Genomic DNA, 17,793 nt, shown 5'->3' with positions numbered 1-17,793 from the left:
TAGAATTTCCAAAGAAATCCTAGCAGAATTTGCTGGATCAATCTCTGCAGAAATTTCTAGTAAGTACAACCCCATCATGCCTGCTTCGAATCCAAATTGAATCCAAAAAGGAAGCCTAGAGAAATCACTGTATGAGTAGATAGAGGTATTTCTGGAGGAATCTATGTAGAATCTATTGATTGTTCCTACCAATATCCAAAACGTACAACAGTTATATAAGTAAATCCGGGTGTGCGTAAGTTTTGTTCACATGTGTCATTACAAAATATTAGAATTATTGTGTGAAGTTTTAAATTTTAGGTTTTTAAAAAACATACTGCTTTTTACTAAAATTTTAAAATTTTAGGAAAAATTCTAGGGGGTGCCGAATATGTTCTAGGGGGTGCCAGGCACCCCTGGAACCCCCCCTAGCTACGCCAATGGGTTAGGCTCCTTTTCCTCCTTCATGCTTTCATATTTGGTGCAGGTATTTTAGTGCAGATTTAGGGTGAATCTTGGGTTGAATCTATAACAAAATAAACATCATATTTTTTAGAGCAAAATCCATCATCGGGTTGTGCTTGAAATTTGATCGATAAGTCTCCCCGCATTGTGTTTAATCAGTCAACTTTTTATTACAAATCGTCAATTGGTTCTTCAGATCTGAGGGTCAAACAAAATTCTATCCACGAAGGAGAATTATGAAATCACGATCGTCTCACAAATCGTGAGTGCTGATGATGACTCTCTCACGACTCGGTAGCAACATAGCATGCTACGTACACCCTCGGATTAATCGCTGTTCGTCATGCGCAGCTTGCTTTGTTCCGCATAGAACAACGACTTTTTATCGCAGATCAGTTCTTACACGAAGCCACGCCATCGCCTTTCGTTCCACGCTCCACGGGGCTGGCTAGACGACACGAAGAAGCACAAGAACGCCAGAACTCAACCAAAAACACGTCGCAATGTGCGTGACTTGAGCAAGCTGTGTGCCCGCCATAGCCGATCGGACTGGTTTCTTTCGTGAGCACGAGGAACGTTGATGGTTATGAAGTGGTTGTTGTTGTTGTTGCTGCAGTGCTGCCTTTCCAAAACATGGGGGTTGGAGGAATAAGTGTGAAATGCTCCGTTTGGGATGGAAGCTAGAGGTATTTCATCCTTTGACGGGAATTTAGCTCCTGGCACATGTGTCCCGATCGCCGGACTTCAGCGGTTATGGGCAGACATTAACACGGAAGCTTGTTCACAGACGAACGCGCGCTCACCTACGTGATTGAAAGGTGGAAGGAGCACTTTGATAAGCAACTGAAAGGCATGGAGAACGTAGGCACCAAGAAGGGTAGACGTAACCGAAGTTTAGTAACGGCGGTCGTGGAAGTCAAGGGGCGCAATCTACCCCGTAATCCTACCAGCATATACCCAACACACCTGTGGAGCATTGAGGCAGGGAAGGCAGGCAAACAAGCAGCAAGGATGGCTTTGGATAGCCAACGGCACGGAGAAAAGCACATCATCAAAGGCACGCAGGAAGGCAAAAAAAAGTTAGCGTTGCACGTTTTGCTATCTTGAACGTCCATCCACCGAAATGTTTGGCTTCGTAGTTTGTGCTGTTTTCGTTGTTGTTGTTGCTGCTGTTGGTACTTCAACACACATTTTGTCACGCTTCGCTCCGATAGGCAGGCACACGGGGCGAGCACATCCATAGTGCGATAGCCTCTCAGCCTGCAGCCAGCAGCAACTCCATGGAGAAGCAAAGCAATGTCGAGAAGTGAGTGTGTTGTGTGCCACCACAATGTTGATTTTGATGTTTGGGTTAAAACCTGAAGTAGTGAATATCAAAGAAGAAATACCTTCGAAACCAACAACAAAAAAAAATGCACAAAGAAACGGTTCGTACAGTTGGTGGCACGACTCGTAGCAAAAGCATATAATAGTGGTGGTTGGAACAAAATTTGCGCACGGTTGAATGGTGAAATGGGTTGCCAGTTTTCACAAAAAAAAAAAACGATACGGTAACTGGTCTGAACATATTAGCTTTAAGGACAAACGTCTTGAAATCCCGCTTGAACAGTGCATCAGAACTTCAGACGCAGAAATGTCTAGAACATAGGTTCCCAAACTTTTCGGGTTAGCGACCCCCTTGGTCACTGGACGGTCATTTCGCGACCCCCCAGTGAAAACTTCCGAAAAACATAGCTGAGTAATAGCTTGGCGAGCCACTTTAGCAGAGCAACTTAAAAGTATAAATTGCACTTTAACTATGATAACCGATGTATCTATGAATTTGTGGTTAGTGATAAACAAACGAACATTCTTAAATAGAGTTTTGCTGAACAGTAGTTATTTTTTTTTTGACCGCTGGATCTCACAATTAGAAGTTTATTTTATATTTCCGGCAATCTCAGGAAGATGAGACAAAACTTTTCGAACACTGAAAATTAGATGAGAACCTACCTACCATTTGATGAAATTTATATAGATTTTTAAATCACATTTTAAATTTACCTATAATTTTCAAACAAAAAAAGAATAAAGGAATAAGAAATACGATAAATTTATTTATTCTGACCTAGCTCACTATTAAAGTATTAAAAACAATCCAGATTAGGTGAGATATTGAGAAGCATAGACTGAAATTGCAAATCCAAACTATCTTTCGCGACACCCCGAGTGGAGGCCTGCGACCCCCCAGGGGGGTCGCGACCCACAGTTTGGGAAACTATGGTCTAGAAGCAAGCTTCAAACAACAGTATATTTTATTATTCGGTTCTTGCTCACTTGTAATAAGCTTAAAATAAGAAGATCAGGTACACTGGTTTTGTTTACGTAGAGATTTGTGCCCTCAAAATCGTGAGTAGGTGCCAAAGTCGACCATTGTGAGGGCCATTTTGGTATTCTAACAAGTCTGTCCTTAATATGGCCTAATATTGGTAACATTGAAGACTAAGACTGAAAGCCTTAAGATCTATGAATGTAACTGATAACCTTTACATACTTTTGATGAGCAGCATATGTTCAATGCTTCTAACGCAGAATCAACTAAACTTTAGTCTAGTTTTGAAATCCGATCAGACTAAGGCCTGGCCTGAGTGACCTCTCTACTCGGTCCATGGCTGTACATTTCCAGTTCCGCAGTCTGCAAAGGGTCCGCAGATCGTCCTCCACTTGGTCGACCCACCTAGCTCGCTGCGCTCCACGTCTTCTTGTACCGGTCGGATGACTCTCGAGAACCATTTTAATCGGGTTGCTATCCGACATCCTGATGACGTGACCCGCCCACCGTAGCCTCCCGATTTTCGTGGTGTTGACGATGGTTGGTTCTCTCAGCAGCTGATGCAGCTCGTGGTTCATTCGCCTTCTCCAAGTCCCGTCTTCCATCTGCACTCCGCCGTAGATGGTACGCAACACCTTCCGTTCGAAAACTACAAGGGCGCGTTGGTCCTCTGCCAGTAGGGTCCATGTTTCGTGCCCATAGAGGACGACCGGTCTAATTAGCGTTTTGTAGATGGTTAACTTCGTGATACGGCGAACTTTATTCGATCGTAGAGTTCTGCGGAGTCCAAAGTAGGCACGATTTCCTGCCACAATGCGCCTCTGAATTTCTCTGCTGGTGTCGTTGTCGTCGGTCACCAGTGAGCCCAAGTACACGAATTCTTCAACCGCCTCGATTTCATCACCGTCGATATGAATTCGGGGTGGCGGGCGCGGTGATTCCTCTCTGGATCTCTTTGCCATCATGTACTTTGTCTTCGACACATTAATGACTAATCCGATTCGCCTGGCTTCACTCTTTAGTCGGATGTACGTTTTCGCCATCGTCTCAAATTTACGAGCAATAATATCAATATCATCAGCGAAACCAAGCAGCTGAACGGACTTCGTGAAAATCGTTCCACTCGTGTTTATCCCCGCTCTCCTAATTACACCCTCTAAAGCAATGTTAAATAGCAAGCACGAAAGACCATCACCTTGCCGTAACCCTCTGCGAGATTCGAAGGGACTCGAGAGTGTCCCTGATACTCGAACTACGCACATCACTCGATCCATCGTCGCCTTGATCTATCGTATCAGTTTATCCGGGAATCCGTATTCGTGCATAATCTGCCATAGCTGTTCTCGATCGATTGTATCATACGCCGATTTGAAATCGATGAACATGTGATGTGTGGGCACGTTGTATTCGCGGCATTTCTGCAACACCTGGCGGATGGTGAACATCTGGTGCGTTGTAGCGCGTTCGCCCATAAATCCAGCCTGATATTGCCCCACGAACTCTCTTGCAATCGGTGATAGACGGCGGCATAAAATTTGAGAGAGTATCTTGTAGGCAGCGCTCAGTAGTGTGATCGCGCGGTAGTTCCCGCAATCCAACTTGTCGCCCTTTTTGTAGATGGGACACACGATACCTTCCATCCATTCCTCCGGTAATACTTCCTCCTCCCAAATCTTGGTAATGACCCAGTGTAGTGCTCTCACCAGTGCTTCTCCACCGTATTTTAGAAGCTCGCTTGGTAGTTGATCTGCTCCAGCGGCTTTGTTGTTTTTCAACCGGCTAACCTCCTCCTCAATCTCTTGAAGGTCAGGGGCCGGAAGTCTTTCGTCCTGTGCACATACTCCTAAATCTGTTACCACGCCACCTTCGGTACTTGCAACGTCGCCATTGAAGTACTCATCATAATGCTGCTGCCATGTCTCGACCACCTCAAGCTCGCTCGTGAGAAGATTCCCGTGATTGTCTCGGCACATGTCGACTTGTGGCACAAAGCCTCTGCGCGAGCGGTTCTGCTTCTCGTAGAACTTTCGTGTGCCCTTAGTGCGGTACAGCTCTTCCATCGCTTCACGATCTCGTTCTTCCAGCTGGCGCTTTTTCTTCCGGAAGACTAAGTTCTGGCTGTGCCGCGCCTGTCTGTAGCGTGCCTCATTCGCTCTCGTACGGTGTTGCAGCATTCTCGCCCATGCTGCATTCTTCTCGTATTTTCAACTGTTCACATTCGCCGTCGTACCAGTCGTTTCTTTGATTCGGAATTGCGAAGCCTAGTGCTGCAGCCTCGGATGTTCTAAGTAGGTATCCGAAATAGTATTGTCTTGTCTAGTCTTATAGACTGTAGAATCGAGAGTTTACGGAACAATTGATAGATTTCAGAAATGGAAGTTATTCAGGAAAGGATTTTTGTTTTTCATTTATTCAGTTTTGATATTGAATTCATTATAACACTTAATCAACAATTTCCCTTCATAATACTCGATTTGCAGCTGCGGCTGTCCTACTTCGGTCACGTCCAACGCTTGCCAAATCACGCTCTACTGTCTGCGCTTCACGCAACCAACCAGCGAATCAGCAAACACAAACTTAGCAGGGTTGATGTCCAGCATTCTTGCAACATGCCCTGCCCACCGTAACCGTCTAGCTCTAGCCACTTTCTGGATGTTGGTTTCACCGGTGAATGCAGCAACCTCGCGGTTCATCCTTTTGCACATGTTGCGGGAGTGAATCTATTTGGGCCACAGTTTATTCTGGAGTCCACACGTTTTCCACTGATGACGCACCTTCATATTTCACGACTTACGTTATTGTCGGCCGTTAGTAAGGACGCCTCGAAAGTAACCTTGTCTCTCGTAACATTGCTGTCAAGGCTTGTCCTGTCTCGCTCAGTCCCACCTACCAGCATGTACTTTGTTTCAGCCGCATTCACTATCCATACTACTTTTGCTGCTTCACGTTTCAGGTGGGTGTACAGTTCTGCCACCTTTCACCGTTCTAGCGATAATCTCCATGTTGTCCTTAAAACAGACGCATTGGCCGGCTTGTCGCATTACACCTTCCAGTGTGATGGGTATGTACGACGAGGTGTTGAGGTTAGAGTACCCAGTGTGAGTGGTGATTGTCGGACTTGCCGACGACATTACGCTCGAAGTCTACGGTGAAACGATCGAGGAGGTAAAGTTGACTACCAACCACTCGATCAAGGTTGTGGAGGCGTGGATGCGGTCCAGAAAACTGGAGCTGGCTCACCACAAGACAGAGGTGACGGTTGTTAACAACCTGAAGTCGAAGCAGCAGACGGAGATCAGTGTAGGAGAGTGCACTATCCTGTCAAAGCGCTCCGTCAAGCACTTGGGCGTGATGATCGATGATAAGCTTACCTTCGGTAGCCACGTCGATTATGCCTGTAAAAGAGCCTCCACAGCTATTGCGGCACTGTCCCGGATGATGTCCAATAGCTCTGGGGTGTACGCCAGTAAGCGCAAGCTTCTGGCTCGTGTTGCTACGTCCATACTTAGGTATGGCGGCCCGGCGTGGGGCACCGCGCTAAGTACTGAATGCTACCGACGGAAGCTGGAAAGTACTTACAGGCTTATGTGCCTGAGGGTTGCGAGCGCATACCGTACTAGCGTGGTTCAAAAAATCGTTTTTGCTCCACACCGCTTATTTGATTCCTATCCAGATTATATGCCTTCTCCCAAAATTTGAGCTCATTTGGTTGAAAATTGAGACTGCACAAGCCCTTCAAAGTTTGTATGGGAATTACTATGGGAAAACGATATTTTTCATTCAATCCACCGTAGCATTTCCCCAAGTGCCCTAGTGGGTTAGTCGACCCTTGGTAATCCTAGGCTACTTTATCAGCTACAACTTTGCAAAAGACCGCATTCAAATCGAACGCATCATTAATTAGTTACCGATTTTTATCCAGAATCGAAATCTTTACTCATGATGATTAAACTATTCGGTGGGCAATCGACGAGTATGTAACTCCAGCATCGGCCGCTTCCGCAATCCACAATCAACAACCCACCGTTAGTGAAGTTAGATCAGCAAGTTCCTCATATTTGAATTCCCTTACACAAAAAATGTTACCAAGCAACAATCTACGCCCTGAAGAGCTTTCATCGATGCTGCCAACATTCTCCGGTCTTTATCAAGAAGATGCCGTATTTTATTTTAATGAAGAAGAAAGTAATGCTTTTAATCTTTTGAAACAAAAACTGATTACAGCTCCTATTCTCGCAATTTTCGATCCGCTTGCAGAAACTGAACTGCATTGTGACGCCAGCTCATTTGGATTTGGGGCAATATTATTGCAGAAACAATCAGATAACAAACTTCATCCTGTCAGCTTCTTTAGTAAAAAAACGGATGAATATGAATCAAAACTTCACAGCTTCGAGTTAGAAATCTTAGCGGTCATTCATGCTATCAAAAGATTCCATGTATGTTAGCTGAAAAAAGTTTCAAAATATTTACAGATTGTAACGCGTTGGTTCAAACCTTAAAGAAAAAGGAAATCAATCCAAAAATAAATAGATGGGCCCTGTTTTTAGAGAGTTATGATTTTGATTTAGAATATAGAAAAGAGGAGAAAATGAAGCATGTTGACGCGCTTAGCCGACTTCATATGAGTGAAAAAGTAATAAGCAAAAGGAGAAAGTGACAGAAAATATAATTGGATTGCTAAATGATTCTCAGATAGAGAGTAATATTATAATCGCTCAAGAACATGACTTAAAGTTGAAAAATATAAAACAATATTTAGAAACTTCCACATTTCCAAATTTTGTGTTACTTGATGGAGTTTTATTTAGGAAAGATAATGGCAAAAACTTATTAGTTGTTCCTAAAACATGATTGATAATGTTTTAAGGATGTGTCATGATAATTGCGGACATATAGGTATCGAAAAAACTATGCTAGAGATTAAAAAGAACTTTTGGTTTTCATGTATGAAAAAAATTGTTAAGAAACATGTTAAAAATTGTTTGACATGCATTTTCTACAATCCAATTGGTAAAAAAGAAGGGTTTTTGAAAATAGTGGAAAAGGGAAACATTCCATTTGATACTTTGCATTTAGATCATTATGGACCAATCAAAATTCAGCAGAATTGTAAATTTAAATATATTTTAATAATAACCGATGCGTTTACTAAATTTACAAAAATGTTACCTACTAAAACAACTAATTCTGATGAAGTGTTACACCATTTAGGCAGTTACATAAATTTCTATAGCAAACCAGCAAGAATTATCACTGATTGTGGGACTGGTTTTACATCCAAAAAATTCGAAGATTTTTTGAAAACAAATTATATTCAACATGTGAGAACAGCAGTTCGTACTCCACAAGCAAATGGACAGGTAGAGAGAATGAACAAAACATTAACACCTATGTTGGCAAAAATGTGTAGTGAAACTAATCAAAAATGAGACAAATTATTACCGAAAGTAGAATTTGTTTTCAACAATACTTTTAATAAATCAATTCCAAATTATCCTAGTATGCTATTGTTCGGCCAATTACAGAATAGTATACATAGTGAAAATTTCAATTTGGAATCTTTTGTTCGTAATAGACAACCATCGAGAGAAATGCAAAATATCAATGACATAAGAGTCAAAGCTCAAGAAAATAATTTGGAAATGCAAAATTACAATAAGAAAATAATGGATAAAAAGCGAATAAGTATAACCAATTATAAAGAAGGTGATTTTATTGTATTAAAGTGTGTCGATTCTCAAAAATTATCTCCAAAGTTTAAGGGTCCATATAAAATTTCTAAAATATTGCCAAATGATAGATATGTCATAGTTGATATAGATGGGCTTCAAGTTTCAAATGTTCCATTTAACGCGATTTGCTCACCACAAAACATGAGAAAATGGATGGATGATGATAACTCGAATTTTGATCAGCTCGATGAGGACATCGAGATTGTCAGGATGGCCGAGTTGTAGTAGGTTAAGGTGAATGAATCTAACATTAAGTAGGCTATGACTCTGACAAAATGACATGTTAGGATTATTCTGTAATAAACCACTGTAAAGAACACATCGTTGTCCAATCATTCGCCTACACTGCATTTTGCAGTGAAACATAGTAGCCATGATTTCAGTGTGCTATCTTTGGCGCCATATGCAGCAATGTTGCCTGTTGGGAGGCTGGAGGATCACTGTTAAAGTTTGCCCAGTTGGATACAAATCGATAACTAATTAATGAGGCGTCCGATTTGAATGCGGTCTTCGGCAAAGTTGTAGCTGATAAAGTAGCCTAGGATTACCAAGGGTCGACTAACCTACTAGGGCACTTGGGGAAATGCTACGGTGGATTGAATGAAAAACATCGTTTTCCCATAGTAATTCCCATACAAACTTTGAAGGGCTTGTGCAGTCTCAATTTTCAACCAAATGAGCTCAAATTTTGGGAGAAGGCATATATTTAATCTGGTTAGGATTCGAATAAGCGGTGTGGAGCAAAAATGATTTTTTGAACCACGCTAATACCGTACCGTGTCACACGACGCTCTCTGCGTCATTACTGGTATGGTGCCTTTCAGCATTCTTATCAGTGAGGACATGGAGTGCTTCGAAATGCGCGGCACAAGAGGCATACGCAGGACTGCCAGGATGGCCTCTATGGTCAAATGGCAGCGCGCGTGGGACAGTTCCACCAAAGGAAGGTGGACCCATAGGTTGATACCGAGGGTAGATAGTTGGATTGGATTAATAGGCGCCATGGGGAAGTTACATTCCACCTGACACAGGTCCTTACAGGTCATGGTTGCTTCCGACAGTATCTACACCGTTTCGGGCATGCGGATTCTCCCGAATGCCCAGTGTGCAATGGTTTAGAGGAAACGGCGGAACACGTTTTGTTCGTGTGCCCGCGTTTTCGCACAATGCATGACCGCATGCTTGCCACATGCGGGGAGGACACAAACCCGGACAACTTGGTCCAGAGGATGTGTAGGGATGAGTTTGGCTGGAACGCCGTTTCAACGGCTATCACCCATATCGTCTGGGAGCTACAGAGGAGGTGGCGCGTGGACTCAGAGAATGGCTAGTTCAGATGCAAAACAAGAGGTGGTCCAGGGGTTCGAAGTCGGCTTCGTAGGTCATACCGGTGCCCTGCAGTCGAGATCGACCCTTACAGCGATTAAGTGGCCGCGGAGAGGAAGTCCCGGTAGCGGTGCTGTCGTGGCGTCGGTCTACTGGGTTGGATCCGAGCCCGCGGTTGGAAAGGGGTCCCCGACAAGGGTCGGGGTAGGTGAGACCCTGCTGTCTGCAACCTTCGGGTGCATCTGATAGGGCCTGAAGGGTAGTGATAACCTTCCTTTGCGGGCAGGTCAGATCGGGTTGCACGTGGGCATCAGTTCTTGATGTCTGCAAAGCAGTTGGGCGCGGGCGGGGTTGACCCTGCCCACCTTCCGAGGACAAAGGGAGTGGCGAGGACCACCCGGGAAACTGGCTAAGCGCCAGCATGTTACCGTGATGGACTCTCCAGAGCGAGTCATCGATGTTCGTTGCAGCTAGGCTACGCAGCTAACCTTGAGGGTGCGATGTGCACTAGCCCCTCTCTGAAGCAATACCTTCTTGGTGGTTACGGAGAGACGTAGGGTTTGGCGACCATAGGAATGTGTTTAGTGGGTACGAGGAGGGAGTAGTCCAGGCTTTTACTTTTGTTGTAGAAGACGGCCTCAGCCCCACACTACCCTAACCTTCCTGTTAGGGTGTCTGTTGAGCAGATTATCCCCTTATGGTTTAGAAAAAAAAGAGTGATAGGTAGGCAGGAAAGTCTGTCACCTTGTCGCAGTCCCAGCTGAGATTCGATTGAACTAGATGTTCAACAAAAAGCCATATGCTTTTTCATACATCGTTCATCGTTGCTTTTACCAGTCTAGTAAGCTTCTCGGGTAAGCTGTTCACATCCTTAATGTTCATTGCTCTGTGCAGTTGTACGCCGCCTTGAAGTCGATGAACAGGTGGTGGGTTAGGACTCAGTTTTCCCGGCATTTCTGGATATTTTTTTTTAGCACGCAATAATAACGATTAGCGCGAACTAAGGTTGAAACAGATGTGAACATGAATCTTGCCGTCGAATGAACTTCTAGTACAAGCACGGGTCGTACCTAGAAGTCTGCAGCCCTGAGGGCTGCATCGAGTTTCGCGTTCCATAAGCGACTCGACTGTTTCAGCCTATACACAGGGCTTTATTTAAACGGCACACCATTGGCCGCTTTCCAGGTTGCTCGAAACTTATAGGTCAACTAGGAGATGGTGTTTAGCAGTAAGTGCAAAAAGGTACCGAAACCTAGACCGAAGCGAACTGTGACGAACCACTGGCGAGTAGGTTTCGTCGTAGTTGACCCACTTTCGCTGAGAGTAGCTCTTGATGACTAGTCGTGCCTTGTAGTGGTCGATGTTCCCGACAGTGACCCACTTGCACTTGATAGCCTTTCTTCCTGTCAGGAGGGTGTTTTCCATGAGCGCTTGGTATTCATTATGCATTGTTGTATTCCTCCGTTCGGAGTCGTCACGCGCCGGTGCCTCCTGATGGGTGTACGGATCTTCCGCCGTTGCTGAAATCCTGCTCTTGGGTCAGTTGCATCACGTGAAATGGGAACCTCGCTTCGGGATGTTTGTTGGGCCCATGCTGGTTTCTGGATCCCAAGAGTGTTACTTTCGTTTCTGAGAAAGAAGAGAACTGGGAAGACCTTTTTCGGAGCTCCAAGGGTGGAGGATGCTTGCCTGGAAGTATGTGACGTTTTTCAGTTAGGTTGAGCATATTTTACATAGTTTCTTTTTAAGTATTGTGCTATTGGACAGATACCAAACAATATTTGCATCAAAATTTTTTAAAGTATACTTTATCCAATGGAAAAACGTCTGACCAATTTCGAGCCGGAGATCAATTTGACCCCGGTTTACGGTAATCGTCTTCGACTTCAGGTTGTACAGCCTGTACCCCTTGGTTTCTTCGTCGGAACGCATTCCTCGGATTTTGCGTCCCATTTCTTGCATTTTTGTTTTGGGACGAAGACCCAAAACCCGAGTTCTGAAATTTCTAACATGGGACAGATTCGACTTTTTGCTAGACCATCTTACCTTCGGGGTGATGTCATGACCTTTGGTAAGAGAACGATTCAGCAGGCACGCTGCAGTAGCAACAGTTTCCACCCAGAATCCTTTCGGCATTTGCACCATTTGCAACATGTACATACCTAGCACGCTCAACGTTGGATCTGTTCGCACGCTTCGCCATAACTTTTTGCTCCGCGGAGTATACGCATTTGAAACCAATGCAATCCATCTTTAAAACATCTTTCGACAGGTTATGAGAGAAATAAATGTAAACATTTTTTTTGTTTTTTTTTTTGTGGCAAACATTTGGCGTAGCTAGCTTTTTCTTTTTTCTCACTCACTCTCCTAAACAAACACGAAAAAAGAAGGATGAAAGAGGGGACACAGGCCCCCTCTTGCATCCCGCTCTTTCTCGTGTCTGTTTAAAAGAGTGAGTTAGAAAAAAGAAAAAGCTGGCTACGTCAAGGCAGGTCGACCCTACGGAAATATTTGTTTTCCCATTAAATTCACAAAATCATGTCCTTCCATGCCAACATCATGTAGATAACATACGCTCCCGAAAACAACGGGTTTTCGTGGGAACTTTTGGTGAAGCTTGACGTTTTGGCAGAAGAAAATCTTGTTTGGTGTTGCAGCTGGAATTTATAAGTTTTGTTTACGTTCTGGACGGCGGAACGAGGGGCTCCTCAATGGGTATTGTAGAAATTAATATGTAATTGAGTTAGTTTTAAAAATTGATATTTTAGTTTTACACACTATTTTTATTTCGCTGGAAACCAGCAAAATTTTGCTGGTTTTTGACAAGCTGTAAATACAGCAATCGATCCAGCAAAATATTTTTTGCTGGATCTCCAGCAATGTGTATTGACAGCATATTTTGCTGGTTGACCAGCAATTTTGACCGCGCTCGACTCCAGCTGAAATTTTTTGTTCTTTTCAGTCCAGGATATTCCCCAGTTATCTCCTGGGAATTTCGTTAAGGCTGACATTAATTTCGATTTTCTCTTATGTCACCCCCTTGGAAATTTTTTGTCGGAATTCAACATTTTGAGGGGGGATACAAATGAATTATTTAAGAAATTAAAAAAAAATTAAAATGAAATTAGAATCGTCGAGAAAATTTCTTAACAGATCCGATGAGCTTGACGATTTTGCCTGATTTTTTGGGCACCTCACCCCCCCCCCCCACCCTTGACAAGTCAACGAGCAAAGTGACAAAAGAAGAAAATGAGATTTGTTCCGGCCTAATTGTTACACAAAAAAGAATCTTTATTTATTCTGAGATTTTCTATGGAATTCGTTAGAAGTTTCTTCTGGTTACTTAAAAGAGTTGCCAAGCCCTGAGAATGCTACAGGAGTTCATTTTAGGATTTTTTCATGAAGGAGCTGAAGGAACCAGATCTTCCTTTCTGAACTTTTTTTTTGTTTGAATTTCTACGGAGATTCCTTCAAGAGTTCCATCAGAAATTTGAATGCTTCAAAAAGTTCATTCCGGGTTTTACCTACGAGAAATGTCTCCAGGAGTTTCTTCTGAAATTCACCCATGTGTTCTTTCTTCCAAGAATTCGTATGGAGTTTTGGTCAGAGGTATCTGCGCGAAATCTGTTCTAAGACTTTTCTTTTCTTCTGCAATTTTACCAGAAATTCCTGCAGAGATTTATCTTGGTGTTCCTTCTGTGATTCCTCTAATTTTGTTTTTCTGGAATTCCGGCATGAATTTGTTTCACATTCTTCAAAGTTTTGGCATTTTTCCGGAAATCCTTCTGGAATTGCACATCAAAAACTGCAAGTTCAAATAAATCAAATTCCAATTCTTTGATGATTTGCCCAGTAATTTCTCCAGGAGTTTCCTCTGGGCCTTTGACAAAGTTTTTCCTTGGGTTACAGCAGGAGTTCCTTTTGAAATTCATCAAAAAGAAGCTTCTTCCCTTCTCCAAGAGTTTCTCTCCAGAATCGTCTTTGGAAATTCTCCAGTATTTCTTGCTGGGTATCCTACAAAAGTTTTCTTCTTGATTTCCTCTAGGAGTTTCCTCTTGTAATCCTCCAGCAGTATAAATGTTCCAGAAGTTCCTTCTGGGAGCCTTCCTGGAGTTCATGGGTTATTCTGGAAATGTTCCAGTAGTTTTGTCTGGGTCCCTCAGAAGATCCTTCTGAAAATTCTCCAAAAACTCAAGGAGATTCTATTGGCAAACTTCCAGCAGTTTTTTTTTTCTAGGAGTTCTCCTGGAGTTCCTTGTGCAAATCCTATAGAGTTTTTTTTTTTTTTTTTTTATTTATTTAAAGAGATTTTGCCCTCTAGGGGCATTCATCTCTAAGCTAACTTTATTTCTTTTTAAGTACAAGGTCACATTTTGCAAATAACTTTTTATTTTCTTCCATAATTCGATCGAGCTTTCTGCAGTGGTAGACAGTCCATTCCTCCGTTCCCTTCGTCGGCATTGTATCGTCATCGGTCTGTTCAACTGCGCAGTCAATTTCGATTATATCAGACTCTTGTGTTTCTATAGCATCACGTTTCCTTTTCGTTTCTCTCGCTGGTTCTGCTTTGTCGTCAGCCTTGTAGTTTTTGTCGTTGGTTGGTTGAAATGGTAGATTGTTTTGCCGCTGCGGTTCAGTATCAGTGGTGTAACTTGGCTTCTTCGTTTTCCCTGCTTCGGAACACTTCATGTTTGGATGCGATCGTTGTGAGCAGCTTCGGCAAGTGATTGGTTGATTTCGGTAAGACACCGAACTCATTTGATTCTGAATTTGGATATATGAAGGAACATGCTTCTCCAGTTCGATACGAACTACACGAACTCCGTTGGGTGTTCCAGGGAAGTATTTCTTCCACAGTTCACGTACAACAGATTTCACACGTCCGTATTGCTTCATATGCTCTGCAATGACAGCATTTGGCATACCGGGTGGCAAATCGTGAATTCTCACATTAGTAGAAGTATCTTCAATGAAGACTGGAATGAGAAACTTTTTGGTGTCTACTTGCACAGAGAACAGACATCCAAGTCCAGTTCCGAAACTGTGTAAGGAATTTAACGGCCATTTGAAATCGGCAACACAAGTGGCAATAGCGTGGCGCTGCAATCGGTTAATTTCCCATACAAATTTAATTCACCACTTGAAATGTTTCAATTCACCACTGACTGTGGCAATATGGTGTTTGGCGGCGTTAGTGTTTTCATCATATATTGGTTTGCAACTTTACTCAAGTGAAGATTCAAATCCTTACACAACTTTCCGAATGAAATTTGTTCTAGCCTGGATGTCTGTTCTCTGTGCTACTTGTATTGAATGCTTCAGGTTGTGCGAAGCAGCCGATGTCTCTGCTGCGTCCATGCTACCAAACTCGATGAGAGCATGCTTTCGGATGCTATGTAGCTGTAGATTCTTCACTTTTGTGATGTCGAGTTTAATTTTATCCACAAGAAAACTGTGCACTTGTGCTGCATTGAGCCGGGTAGGTAGCACGCTGAAATCAACGACCAGCGTATTCTTGCGTGCGGTATCCATTGTTGGAGCCACACAATAGCACAACACGAGAGGCAAGACACAGCCAGAAGGGACTACTGCATCGAACAAGAGCTAGCTGACGACTGTCCTATAGAGTTTATTTTTAGGACTCCTCCAAAAGTTTTTGCTTTTCATTGGAAACCTCAGTGTTTTGTTTTTTCTTAGTCTTTTGGTAATTGCTTCTGGTCTGGCAGTATTTCAGGAGTTTTTTCGAAAATGCTGCAGAACCCAAGTAACAATTCCATCGCTGATTGGTTTTGCTTGATTTTTATTAAGGTTTTATTACAGCAACAATTAAAACTCACAGTTTTATGACTGCTTTTATGAAAACCAATAATAACATTTTTTATAGTATACTTGAAGATATCCATAAAGACATATTTTAAGAGTAAACAAAACTTTCCGATATGTAAACCTTCTGGCAATCATTATTATCGCAATAAAACTGTTAAAACTCTCAACAGGTGGCGATCCGTTCGATTAGTAACGACATCTGTTGGTGGAAAAGCAGAAACTACGACACTGCTAGATTTATTGTGGTCATCATAAAAGTAAACTTGCTTTCGTTTTATTTTCGCTGATTATGGTCGTCGCCATATTGAACAATTGGCTTACGTGAATGAAAAATAGTTAATTTTGCTTAAATTAGCAATGAATTGGTAGTTTGCAACCATTTTCATAACTTGCTCACATAAATAAACTCCCTCTGCTGAGTTTACTTGTGATTCGGGATAGTTTTACTAAATTCACAAATTGATTTATTTCATTCCAAGATGATAATATTCACTATTTTCGAAGCGCATTAATTTTATGATTCTGCAACCCCAATATTCACGGTAAATTCGAATGCGCATAAGCCTAACAGCACAATAACTACTAAAATACTACTTTGAAATAATCGCTTTCTACTTACGAATGATGTATCCTCCTGAACTTTACGTACCATCGAAGAAGCTTCTCTGCATCTTGAGCTGTCATAGTTATTGTTGAAAAAAAAAAACAACAACAATCGAGAATGGGAAATATTTCAACTAGGTTTTAAAACGGGTTTATTGCTACTCTTAATGCGGTTTGCAAAACCTCTCCGAGAGTGGTCCACTTAGCCGGAAGATACTCTTAAAGAGGTTATCAAGAGGTTTTGATGAATGATTCAGTTTTATTGAAAGTTTTATAAAATTGGTCATGAAGATCTCTTGTAGAGCCGAACAAAACTTAAAATGTTACTTGGGAGTTGGAGTTCCTTTTGAAACTCGTCAATTAATTCGTTTTTAGATTCCCCCAAGAGCTTATATAATAGCCTTTTAAATTCTCCAGGATATCCATCTGAAAATGCTCCAAAATTTTATTCTGGGAGCCTTCCTGGGGTTCATGGTTCATTCTGGAAATGTTTCAGTAGTATTTTCTGTGTATCCTCCATAAAATCCTTCTGCAAATCCTCCAGGAGATCAATGTAAGAGTCCTTCAGAAGTTTCTACTGGTAATCTTCCAGCAGTTATTCTTGGAATCATCCAGAAGTACTTTCTGGAATTTCTCCAAGAGTTACTGCTGAGGCTGCTTATGGGAATCTTCAGGGAGTTTTTGTTTCTATGAGTCTTACAGAAATTGCTTCTGGTAGTCTTCCAGGAGTTTCTTTTGGAAATCCTCCAGGATTTCTTTTTGGGAATTTCCGGGAGTTCCTGGAGAAATACGTAGATCTAATTCCTGGACTAATCTCCGGGCAAAACTCTCTATGGAATACTAGAATAAATTTTGTTGGAACTCCCTAAAGGAAGCTCTGAAGGAATTCCTGCAGATATCTTCAGAAGAATGCATTCGTGAATGAACTCCTGGCATCCTGGGGTAATCCTCAGATAGAATTCTCGGAAAAAAATCCAGAAGCACTTTTTAGAGGAATCATCAGAAATTTCGGCAGAAACCTCCAGAAGTATAATACTCCAGCAGGAATATCCAAACGCCATTCCTGGATAAATATACACAGTTGAAGTTCATGGAGAATTTCTGTAGGAATCGCAAGAAGAAGTTTCTTATAATATTCCTAGATGGAATTCGTGGAGTGATTTACAGTCATTCTCCAGGAATTTTTAGGAGATACAATGGCAAAGTTTCCTTACACAAAAATGTTCAAATAAAACAAAAGGCTCGATTGTTCGGGATGAAATTGAAAAAGTCCTAGGATAACAGAGTTCGACCTGTACTGGCAACCCTTCATCGTGGCAAGCTCCACGAAATAATTTCACACTCGCGTTCGTGCTTCTTCTGTACACTTGCTTTGTGCTTCCTCTTTCCCCTCCGGCGTTCGGCTTCATCTTCAGCTCTGCTGAAACATGAAAAGCATTATCGCACCGCACCACACGAAGAAGCCGAAACATACTCGATCTCTTCCCTTTTTTCCACCTTTTGTAGGTAAGGCAGCTCACTACCTTTCTGCTGAGTTCTACAGTGTAG

General features: G+C 42.4%; 1 protein-coding gene across 1 annotated transcript in view; it reads left to right on the top strand.

Annotated features, from left to right (window-relative positions):
- Window positions 1-17,793, top strand: part of LOC109408294 (ATP-binding cassette sub-family G member 5) — a 75,232-nt gene that overhangs the window by 32,088 nt on the left and 25,351 nt on the right. The window lies entirely within an intron of this gene.

This window comes from Aedes albopictus, chromosome 1, assembly GCF_035046485.1.
Source record: "Aedes albopictus strain Foshan chromosome 1, AalbF5, whole genome shotgun sequence".
In the NCBI taxonomy this organism is placed as follows: Eukaryota; Metazoa; Arthropoda; class Insecta; order Diptera; family Culicidae; genus Aedes; species Aedes albopictus.
This window is presented reverse-complemented; position numbering and strand designations above follow the sequence as displayed.